Source organism: Triticum urartu, chromosome 3A (assembly GCF_056163025.1).
Source record: "Triticum urartu cultivar PI428250 chromosome 3A, HENAU_Tu73, whole genome shotgun sequence".
Lineage (NCBI taxonomy): Eukaryota > Viridiplantae > Streptophyta > Magnoliopsida > Poales > Poaceae > Triticum > Triticum urartu.
In genome coordinates, this window is record NC_141875.1 from 209813764 (window position 1) to 209828056 (window position 14293).

Consider the following 14293-nt stretch of genomic DNA (forward strand, 5'->3'; position numbering starts at 1 on the left):
ACCACCTCGCATGCCACACTGGCCACACCGCAACAGCAAGGCCATTTTTGGTTCCTCATCAAGCAGCCGCCCCCCTAGAAGTTCAGAATTCTGATGGCAACATCCAACTCCGGCGAGTAGCACAACATGACCATGCCTCCTCGGTATCCTCTCGGTGAACTTTTTTTTCCCTGTATAATCGCTACTGTGATGTGCTGGACTTGTTACAATTTTGACGAGCTTGCGACTGAATCACCTGTATATATTTTTGTTCTACAATAGTTCAGAAGTCCACACCGACAACACCGGAATAGAGCTCTCATCCCGTCCATAAAACGGCCAGCACCGTGGCATGATGATACGCATCCGCTGCAAAGTGCAAAGCCACCGGAGGAGAAATCTTGGTGCACCTTTACACTTGTGACTTGTTGAGCCATGGAGTTCAAGCACCTGTGCCTGGTAAGGTTCAAGGAGGGTGTGGTGGTGGACGACATCATTGAGGAGCTCACCAAGCTCGCTGGGGAGCTTGACACCGTCAAATTCTTCGGATGGTATGCATTTCCATTTCATTTGTTTTGTTCCGGAAAAGGGATTCCATCTTCACTGCACGATACACTTCAAAATGTCTGCTACATCTTTACTGCACCAGCGACCAAAATTATGTCAAAGTTTAATTGAGCAACAACAAATCAAGATCAAGCTTCAAAATATCGGATATCGGGTTCGTATCGGTTTGGCTTCGACATATCGGATGTCGGATGTCGGGTGATATATCAGATGATATATATGTAGACATATTGGAGAAAACATTGTCGGCGTTCTGGGAACGGGGGTCCCCAGTCTTGCCTGCCTGTGGCCTGCGGCGTGGCTCAAAGGGGGGCCCAGCACGACCCATCTTCACCAACACAAACCCAAGACCCTCGCGAGGGGCCAAGCCTCGCGGCGCGGACGGCGCGGAGCTTCCTCAGGCACGGCCTCATCAGGCTGGATCGCGAGGAGGCGGAGAGATCAAGGCGGGGTACCTCACGAGGTGCCCGTGATGCAAGCCATGACGACCAAGGGCGCCAGGCGGGTGCCAGCCCGCGCAGTGTCCTCCTTTCCCCTTTGGTGCAAAGGGGCAAGCGCAGCCGCAGAGTACCGAGGCATCAGGCAAAGGTTGCCATTTCGGTGCAACAAGACCAAGACCAGGAGGACTGCAAGACGGAGGTCATTGTGGAGCCCAAGACGGCGTCACCACCAGAGCTTTGTGCAGGCGAAGACTACTTTTGTCAGGATAACCGGTACTAGCTGTCCCCTTTCAAATTAGCCCTCCATTGTTGGCTTCCTTCCCGCTCGATATTTGGGAAGAGGACCAGGGCCTCTATAAATAGGACCAGCCACCCGCTGGATAAAAAGAGGAGGGCAGTAAGAGGTTAGAGGTTGGAGAGAGGCATCATCAGTTGTGAAGAGAGAGAGAGAGAGAGAGAAGGGTGACTGGACTCCTCCCAGCAGTTCATCGCCCCAGCCAAGAACAGACCCTCGCGAGGCTGTTCTTCCTTGTATTGTTCATCACCATCAGCCCAAGAGGCAATCCACCACACCACACACTAGAGTAGGGTATTACACCACAACGGTGGCCCGAACCAGTATAAACCCTGTGTCTCTTGTGTTGTTCTTTCCATAGCTTAGATCTTAGCGAGGCGGAGGGGTGCAGGTAGGTAGGAGGCGAAATCTCCATGCGCACCCCAGTGTTCGAACCTCAAGGGTCTGCCGGAACCCGAAATCCGACATTTGGCGCGCCAGCTAGGGGTGCGTCGGAATTCATCTTCCACCACCCCGTTCTCCTCCGACCATCACGCCCATGTCTGACGCTCGTCGGGCCCACGCCGAGCGCCGGGCCGCTCTGGCTTCCCGCGTCGCCCAGACGGCCCCTGTCGGCGGGCGTCCTCGCCGTTCCCCGTCACCTGCCATCAACGCCGCCACCGGCCCAGCAGGGGACGAGCAGCAAGCATCGTCTCAGCATCCGTCCGTGCGGCAAGACGGCCGCACCGCAACTCCCTCGCTCACCCCAGCTGGTTTCGTCCCGCGCGCTCCGCGCGCCCATGGAGGCTCGAGCTGCGCTCATCGCGGCAAACGAGCTCCTGCGCTACCGTCCCGTCGACGACGTCTACGAAGAATGGCTCGACCGCGTCGCCGAGCTCGTCCGCGCCGCAGGGGGCTCCCCTGTGCCGTCCGTTCCGCTGCACCGCACCCCGCCCCGTGTGGGCGAGAAGCTCCGGCGGCGCCGCGGCCGCCTCCTCCTCAGGAAGGCGCCATGGCTCCAAGGGGCTTGGCCCCTGGGCGGAACCCGCTCCGTCAGGTGCCAGCGCGGCAAGAGCAGAGCTGCCAAGAAGTCCCTCGCCCGCAAGAAGCTGCCCGGGCACTCCCTGCTCCTGCACGTCGCGACCATGCTCCTGCTCCCGCACGTCAAGACCCCGCGCTGCTCCCAGCTGCAGCGCGTGGTGACATGCAAGACCAAGCTCCCCATCACCCAAGGCCTCCCGTGGCCACAGCAGGCTGTCGCGCCTTCACCACCGAGCTACGCAGCGTCGCGTGGCCCGGCAAGTTCAAGCCAGACCTGCCTCCTCGTTACGACGGCACGGCTGACCCTGTGGAGTTCCTCCAGCTCTACGAGCTGGGCATCGAAGTTGCCAACGGAGACGAGAAGGTCATGGCGAACTGGTTCTCCATGGCGCTCAAGGACGTGGCCCACACCTGGCTCCTGAACCTGGCTCCAGGCACGATCTCCTCCTAGGACGAGATGCGCACCCGCTTCATCGCCAACTTCCAAGGTACTCGCGATCGGCCACCCGCCGTGAGCGACATGCGCCGCATCAAGCAACAACCCGGGGAGACCCTGCAGAAGTACATCCAGCGCTTCAACAACGCACGCCTCAAGATTCCCAAGGTGACTGAGGAGGCCATCATCTCAGCCTTCTCCGACGGCGTGCGCATTGTCAAGATGAAGGAGGAGCTGGCGATGCATGAAGACCTGTGCACTTCCTTGGAGCTGTTCAACTTGGCAAGCAAGTGTGCCAGGTCTGAGGAAGGGCGTCTCTCCCTCCTCGAGCTGCCTGCCGCAGACCCAGAAGAGAAGAAGCCCAAGACCAAGGATGTGAAGCGCAAGGGGGCTGCCGTGCTCGCGGCAGAACCAGACACCAAGCGGGGCAGAGATCAGCCCGAACCTTCCAAGGGCAGCCGGTACTGTGTGTACCACGACCTCCACACCCACAACACCAACGAATGTCAAGAGCTCCGAGCCGTGCGAGAAGGAAGGATCGGCCGTTGCCCCGACTGCGGTGATCGGGGCTACGGTCGAGGAGGAGGAAGGAACGCAGGACGCTAGGAAGACCGTGGCCCGCGCCATGGGTGGCGCGATCAACCTCGCGAGGATCGCTGGCAAGACCCGCCTCGCGAGGGAGACGGGAGGGATCAGCCTCGCGAGGATCGCCTGCAAGGCAACGCAGGCCTCCCTCCGCTGCCGCTGCAGCCAAGGAGAAACGAGGACCGCCACCAGGACGAGGGGGCTGGGGGCTTCCAGGAGCCGCGCGCGTTCGCCTGCATCCTGGGCGGGGCTCAAGCCCCAGCCTCTCAACGCATCTTCAAGCAGTTCGCCCGCAAAGTGAATGCAGTCCTCCCCAGGCTCGAAGCCACGCGCCCTCTCAGGTGGTCGGCGTGCGCCATCACGTTCAGCTCAGTAGATCAGCTCAAGTGTGCGGCTACAACCGGAGTCCTCCCGATGCTTTGTTCCCCAATCGTCAGCAACGTGGTGGTCACCTGGACCCTCATCGATGGCGGGGCAGGGCTCAACGTCCTGTCCATGGAAACATTCAACAATCTCCAAGTGCCCTACAGCCAGCTTCAGCCAACCAAGCCTTTCTTCGGAATCACCGACGGCTCCACTGTCCCGATTGGGCAGGTCCGCCTCCCTGTCACCTTCGGGGCACGCGACAACTACTGCACCGAGCTCATCGACTTCGACGTCGCTCACATTCGCCTGCGGTACAACGCCATCCTTGGGTACCCAGCGCTGGCCAAGTTCATGGCCGTAACTCACCACGGCTACAACGTCCTCAAGATGCCAGGAAGTGGCAGAGTCATCATGGTGCCCTGTGAAGAGAAGGACGCGGTGTGTTCCCTGGAATGAGCCTTTCAGGCCGCGTCACTGGAAGACCCGGATCGCGGAAGCAAGAGGCCTCCCGAGACCGCCCCCAAGAAGAAGAAGACATCGTCCGGCCCGACCACTCAGGAGGAAGGCCCCTCTGGGCCCGCGCCTGCCCAGGGGGAACCTCCTTCCATCGCATAGGAAAGCGCGCCCGGCGCTCCCCTCAGGCAGGGCTCGGGGGCTCTCCCCTGGAGGGCCACCGACCTAGCTAGGGTCACGAGGGAGGCGCTTAGGCACCACATGGAGGCGTGTTTCGAAGCACGTTTCCCTCAAGAAGGTGCAAGGCAAGGAGAGCCAGACCCTCAGGAGTTCGTCAGCAAGGCCATTCAGGAGCTACAGGAGTCAAGAGTCATGAAAGGCGGCCGCCGCCTACCAGCAGTGGCTCCCCATCCAGGCGAGGATGGTGGGCTGCGCGTCTGCATCGACATACCAGGGCTCAACCGAGTCGCCTCTCTGGAGCGCCTCTGGCCCTCGCGAGTGGGGCGCTGCAGAGGTCCACCCCACAGCTACATTCGCATGCCTTACGGCTTGCCGAACGCGGCTGCCACGTACCAGCGCCTCATGTGGGGCATCACGGAGGCACAAGAGGCCAGGCGTTCCGCAGCCCTGGCAGAGATGGAGATGGTCCGCGAGGAGCCGCCAGCGCCTCCGGAACCTCCCGAGGGCCCTAGGCCTGGGGGCTCGTGAGGATCGGCTTCCGCAGCCCACCGAGTCTGCTACACCAACGCTCCTTCGTCCTCAACGTCATCAGGTGACATCTTTCAAGTTTCATTTCCAGCTGGGAGCGCCCCCCAGGGCTGCATTATTCCCAGGCCGCGTGGGTCCGTCCCTGCGACGTGTATCCCTTTTATTTCATGTTGTTAGCTTACCTTGTTGGGGGCGCCCCTCGGGCTGCATGATCCCCAAGTCGCTCGGGCCAGGTCCAGCGGCATGTACCCCATTTGCGTTAATTTCCGGTTATGCGTTAGACCCACCATGCTTGATTATTTGATGCCGGTCCACGGCACCTCTTCTTCTCCATGCCGACCACTTGCACGTTAAAGGGGGGGTACCTGAGCATCGCGACTCAGGGCTCTTACTGGCTCTCCAGCCCTCACCCTCTGGCCTTGTCCACAGCATCGCGACCTGGCATACCAGCGACGGCTGAGACCAGCTCGAGGGCCGGGACCCGAGGACGTAGAGTGCCGACATCTAACCAAATTTGCAGGGACACATCACAAGATAAGGCCCAGTGCCAGGTGCAACCCGCCTAGAGGTAGGGCCCCGTGAGTCCCGCGCTGGCTCACGGGTGCCCAAATACACCTCTCTAGGCCCTACCGTGCCAGCCACGTGTCAGGGCGGGGCTGTACATGCCCCGGGGGCTCCTCCCGGAGGGGCCCCCCTCCCACGTACCAGTGGAAGCACCATCCTCCGTGCTGGCTGACGACACTGCCGAGGAGCGGCTATGCCCGTACACATACGGAAGCGCTATGCTCCGCGCTGGTGATAAACAACTGAGGGTGGCCCCCGGGCTGCATCAACCTCAGGGAGCCCAGAGCTCAGTGTCTAGCCTCATCGTAACGCCTCCCCTCGGGAGTGCCGCGTGAGGGGGCTAGGCACGGGGGCTGCGCCTGGGTCACACCCAGACGCACGCCGCCCAGCCAGGTCCCCCCGGGCCTAGTTCGTCGCGCGTCTCTCCCCGAGCGGAGCCAAGGTACGAAGGCCGTTTGAGCGTCAAGGGGGACTCCTGAGCATCGTGACTCAGGAGCCTAACTGGTCACGTAGCCCCTCACTCCTTAGTTTCGAAAGGCTAACGGCGGTTGAGGTATGCACGCGGCCGGGCTCTGCAGACGTAGAACGGTAGATCCACCCACATCACACCTCCCTACTTTTTGTTCGTGCGCCAAGGGGGACTCCTGAGCATCGTGACTCAGGAGCCTAACTTGTCACGTAGCCCCTCACTCCTTGGCCCCGTCCTGGTTTCAGGTCGGGACCAACGCTGGGTGAGGCATGCGCGGGGTCGGGCTCTGCCGGCGTAGAACATAAGCAAGTAGGAAGGAAAAGCACAAATTTCAAGGAATTCAAAAGCAAATATTACAGTCCACACTGTTATCTCAATGCCAAACGCAAGTTTAAACGCCTCCCCGAGGCATGATACATGTGCAGGAATTAAAGGCAGGACAGGAGCCACAACGGAGTCACTTGTCGGCGGTGGAGCAGCGCGGAGTGGGTTCGCCTCATGGAGTAGTGGGGTCGGCAGCGCCTTGCTTCGGCTTGGTGCTGAAGGCCCGGAACTTCCCCAGCAGAGCCTCCGCGCGACCCTTCACGGCCTCGGCAGCGGCAGCGGCACGCTCGCCGCTTACTGGCTCCAGGAGGCTGTCGAGGTCGACGCCGGGATCGCGGAGGTAGATGTGGGTGAGGACCCGCGTCAGTGCTGCAGAAGACAGGACACGCGCCTCGGCCTCAGCCGTGGGGCCAAGGCCAAGGGCGACATCTTCAAGAGCGCGAACTAGGAAGGGAAGCAGCTTGGCCGGGCCGTCCTCGGCGCCAGCCAGCGGGCCCTCCAGGCCGCTGTCGTAAAGCGTACTCAGCGAGGAGCGAGCCTTCGCCTCCATCTCCGTGAAGGCCACGCGATCCTTGGCAAGAACCAGGGCCTTGTCGTCCAGCTCGGCCTTCCTCGCCCCCAACTCCTGCTCCAGCACGCCTAGGGGGTCGCGGCGTTTCCTGAGCTCTACCTCCCTCTCCTTGACGGCCGCCTCGCGAGCCTTCACGCCTTCTTCCTGCTCTTGGCGAAGGCGGACCTCTTTCGTGAGCTGGTCCCGCAGGCCTTGCAGCTCGTCCTCCAGCACCTTGCAACGACCACGGACGTCGACCACCTCCCCCAGGGCTGCGTCACAGCAGCCTTCGCCTCAAGGACGACCTGCTTCTCCTCGTTGCAAGCTGTCGAGGCCTGGACCAGCGCCGCCCGAATCGAAGCGTTGGAGCGAACCCATCTTGAAGCCAGCTCCAAGCGCCCGGCCACCAAGCAAGGGTCGGTGCCAAGAAGATCCTGCCGCAGTCGGTCCAGCTCAGCAACAGCACGATCCAGAACGGCAGAAGGAGTCGGAGAGATAGCAGCCGCTGGAGTGGGAGGAGAAGGCGGAAGCGCGGCCACAGCATCCTGAGGCGGAGTCTGCAGCGCCCCAACGGCTGTAGTGGCGGCAGTAGGCAAGGACACCTCGGGAGTCACTTGGGCCGTGGGGGCTGAGCTCGCCCCAGCCGGCTCAGCCAGGCCTCGTGAGGACGACCGGGCAGGAGAAGCCTGTGCGTCGCGGTCACCCTCCTTCGCCGGCAGAGGCGCTGCCACGGATGGAACCTCAGGAGCTCCCTTCGAATTCTTTGCTGCGGGCGCCAGCCTATCCAAGAGATGCGGACATCAAGCCTCAGAAGCAGAGCAAGAAATAAAGACAAGAATCAAATGCTTACGGGCCGTTGCCAGTGAGCTCAAGCGGCCTTCGGCCAAATTTGAAGCCTGAAAGCCAGCTGGAAGGGTCAACCTCGGGAAGCTTGGAAGCGGAAGGTGCGTCTGCGGTCCGCCTCGGGGCCGGGGCAGACCCGCGGGAGATCAGCCTGGTCCTGTCCTTCTTCGGGATCGGGGGCAAGCTCCCGCTGTCCTGCTCGTCGTCATCCTCGTCGTCATCGCTCGGAGAGAGGCGGAGAATGCGGGACCTGCACCGGGGGAGGGGAGCCCTCGACTCTCCGTCAGTCACCTCGGAGTCAGGCCCTTTTTCCCGCTCCCCTCCTTCCTCCTCTTCGCTGGAGTCGTCGGAGGGCACGTCCACCGGTTCCTCGGGAGTTTCCATGGGCACAGGCCCATCCCCGTTGAAGACGGGCATGGACTCCACTACCTGCTCCCAGTCGTCACGAAGGAGCAAGGGCGTAGGAGCGCCCACCAACTGCGCCACATCGCCCCCGACCAGAGATTGGAGGACCGCAGCTAGATCTCCGTCGGCCAAGGCCGCGGGGCTCGGATGGGGCCTCCACATCGGAAGTGAGTACTGCCGAAGCGGAGCCAGCTAGTGCTCCAGGAATTCCCTCAGCAGCGACGCGCTGGTCAGCTTCGCTGCCGCCATGTTGGCCGGCCTCAGATCCGTGTCCATCTTCTCCAACACCAGCTTCGCGCGGGGGTCCGCGAGCTCCGCTCGACCCCAATCGCTGGAGCTCGTGGGCTGCTCCGTGGGCAAGATCAGTCGAGGATGGATGCGCCCAGCATCCACCAAGACCCACTTGCTCCTGAAGCCCTCAATCCTTTTCCCGGGGTTCGGAATGGCAATGGCGCCACCGTACGCGATGAAGCTCGCGCACGCGGAAGCAGGACCGCGAGAGGTCCGGAGGTAGAAGTAGTGGCGCAGCAAGGCCACTGAGGGCTGCACCCCTACGTGAGCCTCGCAGTAATAGGCGAAGATTTCCAGGAGAAGGACGGAGTTGGGGTGGAGATGCAGAGCCTGTAGCTTATAATGGCGGAGGACAGAGAAGAAGAACTCAGAGAAGGGAGGCACCAGGCCAGCAGCAATGGCACTTACGAAGAACGGATAGAAGGTGCTCCCTTGACCCTCAGGGGTGGCGGAGCCGGCCTTGAACACCTTCGCCCCATTGATGCCCCGCGCCGTCGCCATCCGGCGCAACCGGGCAAGGCTCGCCTCCGACACGTTCGGCGAGTCCAGGGCAGACAAGTACCAAGCTACGGCCGGGGGCTGACGAGGCGCCATGGCTTCCTAGGTCATACGGTCGGAGTATATCTGGAAATTTTGGAGGAAGGAAGGAGAGGCTCAAGAAAGGGGATCTGAGCAGCAACCGGGGAAAGCAAGAAGCAAAGCCTAGGCGGATGCCGCTCCTTTATCAACTCACGCGGTTGCTAAGGCGCCCACGTCCAATCAACCGCCACGCGGCGCCCAAGGCCGCAGGCTGTTAGGGCCCGCGGCAATTCGCTCTTGCTCTTCCGCCTCCCTGCACGGCCAAGTCCGGGCGCGCCTTGGGCCCGGGGGCTACTGTCGGCGTTCTGGGAACGGGGGTCCCCAGTCTTGCCTGCCTGCGGCCTGCGGTGTGGCTCAAAGGGGGGCCCAGCACGGCCCATCTTCACCAACACAAACCCAAGACCCTCGCGAGGGGCCAAGCCTCGTGGGGCGGACGACGCGGAGCTTCCTCAGGCACGGCCTCATCAGGCTGGCTCACGAGGAGGCGGAGAGATCAAGGCGGGGTACCTCACGAGGTGCCCGTGACGCAAGCCATGACGACCAAGGGCGCCAGGCGGGTGCCAGCCCGCGCAGTGTCCTCCTTTCCCCTTTGGTGCAAAGGGGGCAAGCGCAGCCGCGGAGTACCGAGGCATCAGGCAAAGGTTGCCATTTCGGTGCAACCAGACCAAGACCAGGAGGACTGCAAGACGGAGGTCATTGTGGAGCCCAACACGGCATCACCACCAGAGCTTTGTGCAGGCGAAGACTAGTTTTGTCAGGATAACTGGTACTAGCTGTCCCCTTTCAAATTAGCCCGCCATTGTTGGCTCCCTTCCCGCTCGATATTTGGGAAGAGGACCAGGGCCTCTATAAATAGGACCAGCCACCCGCAGGATAAAAAGAGGAGGGCGGTAAGAGGTTAGAGGTTGGAGAGAGGCATCATCAGTTGTGAACAGAGAGAGAGAAGGGTGACTGGACTCCTCCTAGCAGTTCATCGCCCCAGCCGAGAACAGACCCTCGCGAGGCTGTTCTTCCTTGTATTGTTCATCACCATCAGCCCAAGAGGCAATCCACCACACCACACAGTAGAGTAGGGTATTACACCACAACGGTGGACCGAACCAGTATAAACCCTGTGTCTCTTGTGTTGTTCTTTCCATAGCTTAGATCTTAGCGAGGCGGAGGGGTGCAGGTAGGTAGGAGGCGAAATCTCCGCGCGCACCTCAGTGTTCGAACCTCAAGGGTCTGCCGGAACCCGAAATCCGACAAACATGTCTAGTTTTTTTTGCAAGATTCTTGTTCAAAACATACATTTTACTAAAAAAGTGTAAGTTGTGAATGCTTTAACATAGCATTTTTAGATTCCTAGTTTATTAATTTGTTGTTTAAGAAACTATTAAGGAAAGATTCACAAAGTCCTCACTCTGCGATTTACAACAATACAATATATATGCATTTGTAAGGAACATTGCGCTTGGCTTTGATAATATATAATGAAGTTGTAAATGCATAATCTTATTTCACTGCTTTCTAATAAAGAATTGTTGTCATCTACCTATCGTTCTATATCGGTCGACATATCGGGCTAGATATCGGCCATACCAGTTGATATTTCGGTCCATATCGGATGTTATGTTTGAAAATGATATTTACAAAATGATATGCTAAGTTTATATAGTTAGAGCCCTAAAAGTGATATATCGGCCTATATATCGGTTGTATCGGCCTAGATTTAAAAGCTTGATCAAGATTAGGCATCGCCATTCAGAAGTCTTTCTATCTAGAGTTAGGTTGATTGCTCCTTGTGTTGGGTTGTAGGGGAAAAGACGTGCTGAACCAGGAGGCGCTCACGCAGGGCTTCACCCACATCTTCTCCATGAGCTTCGCCAAGGTCGAGGACCTGGCAGCATGCATGGGCCACGAGAAGCACTCTGCTTTCGCCTGCCACACTGGCCACACCGACAACACTGAGGCCATTTTTGGTTCCTCATGAAGCAACAACCGCCGCCCCTAGAATTTCAAAATTCTGATGGCGACGTCCAATTTTGGCGAGTAGCACAGCATGACCATGGCTCCCCGGTATCCTCTCTGTGAACCTATTTTTACCTGTATAATCGCTACTGTGATGTGCTGGACTTGTTACAATTTTGAGGAGCTTGCGGCTGAATCGCATGTATATTTTTTTGTTCTACAACAGTTCAGAAGTCTAGGTTGTTCCCCCGAACGAACGTGCACCCTCACGGCCTCAACTCTGTAGTTCCTGAGAAGCCACATGGGTAAACGACCTAGGTAGAGATGGAGAAGGAGCACAAGAAGCTGCACGCCAGGGATGCGCTAAACTTCTTTAAGCAAGTCAGGTTGGAGCAGCTCCTAGTCACGTTCCCTCATCCCGCTCGGCCTGTTCCACACATGGATTGTTCTTGGTGGAATTGGTCAACACGAAGGATCTAATACTACACGCGTTAGAACTAGTCCCTTCAACTTGTAGTCACTTGCTTTTGCAAAAAGTATTCATCTTTATTCTATTTACATGAGTAGCTTTCAGTGGTGGTGGCTCTGATTTTCTTTGGGAGGTGGATGGGAACAAAGGTGTGTGCGTCGTAGAAAAATGATACCCAAACATTGCATTTCTCTTTGTATATAATGTGGTCATTTTGTTACTATTTGTAATATCATTGGATTGCTCTAATTCTAAACATGCGGTGTAATATCTTTGGATTGCTCTGATTTTAAAAACAATTTGTAAAAAATGGAATTGCCCATTTCTAAAGAAAAACTAGAATTTCGAGTATAAATCACGGAAAGGTCTCTATGTTTACCAGAAAATTATGATTTTCCCGTTACAAAAAAATAAACCAAGAAGCTCAAATTAAAAATATAGAGCAGTACAAAAATAACAGAGCACTTTGAAGCGGATATTTCACCGTTTCTAAATAAAAAAAAGTACGACTGAAGCAACAACTGAATCCAACCTTCCCCGGCATCACCATTCTTCCTTCTCGCCTATCCAACAACGTGCGCCGCCGTCCACTTGTGAGGCTCCACCCACTAGTATCAGAGACAAGACAATATTGTACATGAGAAGTTCATCTATTACTACTCAAAATTAAGGGGAGTTTGATTGTTTATGCGCGTGGGACTGTAACCTTTTTCATTTGACTACCAAAAAATGTGCGGATGTGATGTGTGTGTGTGTGTGCCTAGTACACAAAATGAGAAAAACTATATTTTCTCATGTAGAACAAAGAAAAGAACAGAGAAAGAGAAGGAAGTCCGATATTTACTACAAATTATTGAGATTTTTTTATTACTAAAATGAAAATAAAACTTAAAAATGTGATTGTCTCGTTAAAAACTAGAAGTTCAAATACATATAACAGAGCGGTTCAATGCTTATTACTACATTAGGGATTTTTTCTGTTACTAAAGAATAACCCAAGAAGGCCAAATTAAAAAAATAGAGCAACTCAAAATTTATAGAGAAAATGGAATTTCCCCGTTCTACAAAAAACCTAGAGGTTCAAATTTAAATAATGGGGAAGTTCAATGTTTATTACAATATCAAGAAGGTCAAATTGAAAAAACCAAGCAATTCAAAAAGTTTATAAAAATAGTTTTTCCTTCTTTTATAAATAAGACATAGAAGTTCAAATTTAAGTAATTGAGCGGTTCGATATTTATTACATAACTAGGACTTTTCCGTTACTAATGAATAACACCAAGATGTCCAAAATTTAAAAATATGAAGTTGTTTGATGTTTATAAAAACTCAGATTTTCCCAGTGCTAAAGATTAAAACCAAGAAGTTCAATTTCAAAAAACGGAGTAGTTCAATGTATTTAAAAAACTCAGTTTTCACGTTACTAGAGAATAAAACCAAGAAATTCAATTGGAAAAAGCGGAGCAGTTTGATATTTATTTGAAAAACTAGATTTTTCTAGTTACTAAAGAATAAAACCAATATGTTTAATTTCAAAACAATGAAGAAGTTTGATGTTTCTAAAAACCCCCTCAAATTTTCGCATTTCTAAAAATACACAAATGAAGTTCAAATAAGGTAGAGTGGTTCAATGTCTATAAAAAACTCAGTATTTTCACGTAACCGAGAGAAGTTCAGTTTGATAGCTGCCAGAAATTCACGTACTACGCGGTGTGCATGAAAATTTTGTATGAAAGAAATTTCAATGTATGAAAAAATTGAATGAAAAAGAAAAGGCCGAAAGTTTTGTTGCTAGAAGTTCAACTGCTCGGCGTGAGACAGTTCAAAAATTCTCATGCGAGAGGTTGAACAAAAATACGTGACAAAAGTTAAAGGTGAAAACAGCAGTAAGTTCAACTACTACACGGAATGCGTTTCAGACAAGAATATTAGAATAAAAAACAAAAAGCTTAAAAGGTTTGTTGAAAGAAGTTCAAGTGCTCTGTCTAGGGAAGTTCAAAAATTCTTGCGAGAGAGGTTCACCTCGTATTTCCATGTTGGATTTTTTCCGTATAAAAATCGAATAAAATTCTTTACTCAAAATATGAAATGGTGAAGTTCAAATTGAAATAACCGAGAAGTTCAGAGTTTATTAAAACCTAGGATTTACTTGTTCAAAAAATAAAAAACAGAACGCCATTTTTTGCACTTTTAAAACAACTCATAAACGGAAAAAATGGTTGCTAGAAGTTCAAGTGCCCGGTGAGGAAAAGTTCAAAAAATTCTTGTGAGAGAGGTTCACCATGTATTTAGATGTCCAAAATACATTAAAAAATATGTTTTTTTTGTTTTAAAATAATTCTCTCAAACCAGAGAGAAGTTCAAAGTGATAACAACCGGAAGTTCACGTACTACATGGTGTGTATTTCATATAAGAAAAATACAATAAAGTGAAAGAGAGTGAAGTTCAAACAGACTTGCCCCAGAAGTTCAACTGCTTCACACATTGCAAAAAACAACACGTCAAAAATAGAGTGAAGTTCAAATAGACATGCCCGAGAAGTTCAACTACTTCATGCGATGCATTTCCATTCGCTATGAAGGCAGAAAGCATGATCTCGTCATTTTCTAATTTATTTCAAAATGGCAGGAATATCATTTGTGTAAGTTCAAGTCCTCGGATGGAGAAAGTTTAAAAAATATTGTGAGAGAGGTTTGTACAAAAGGAATATCATTTGTGTAACACTGACTAAATGGATGACAAAATTACGAAAATATGTCACAGAAGTTCAACGTGAAAACAACAGGAAGTTCACCAATTACACTAAATGAATTGCAGATGAAAAACTTTTAAAATCTTTGTGAGTATGAAAATATTATCAACACGGGAAAGTTGCATGTTTAGAACAACTTTCCATCGGTATATCACTTGCTCAATTCCAGTGAGTGGATGGAGAGCTATGAGCACTGGATGAAGAGCTATGAGCAAGAAAAGCACGTGAAAAAACAGAGTGAAGTTCA

General features: G+C 53.9%; 1 pseudogene; it reads left to right on the forward strand.

Moving 5' to 3' along the window:
- Window positions 1-414: 414 nt before the first annotated feature.
- On the forward strand, window positions 415-10846 carry LOC125546784 (stress-response A/B barrel domain-containing protein At5g22580 pseudogene; annotated as a pseudogene).
- Window positions 10847-14293: the final 3447 nt, after the last annotated feature.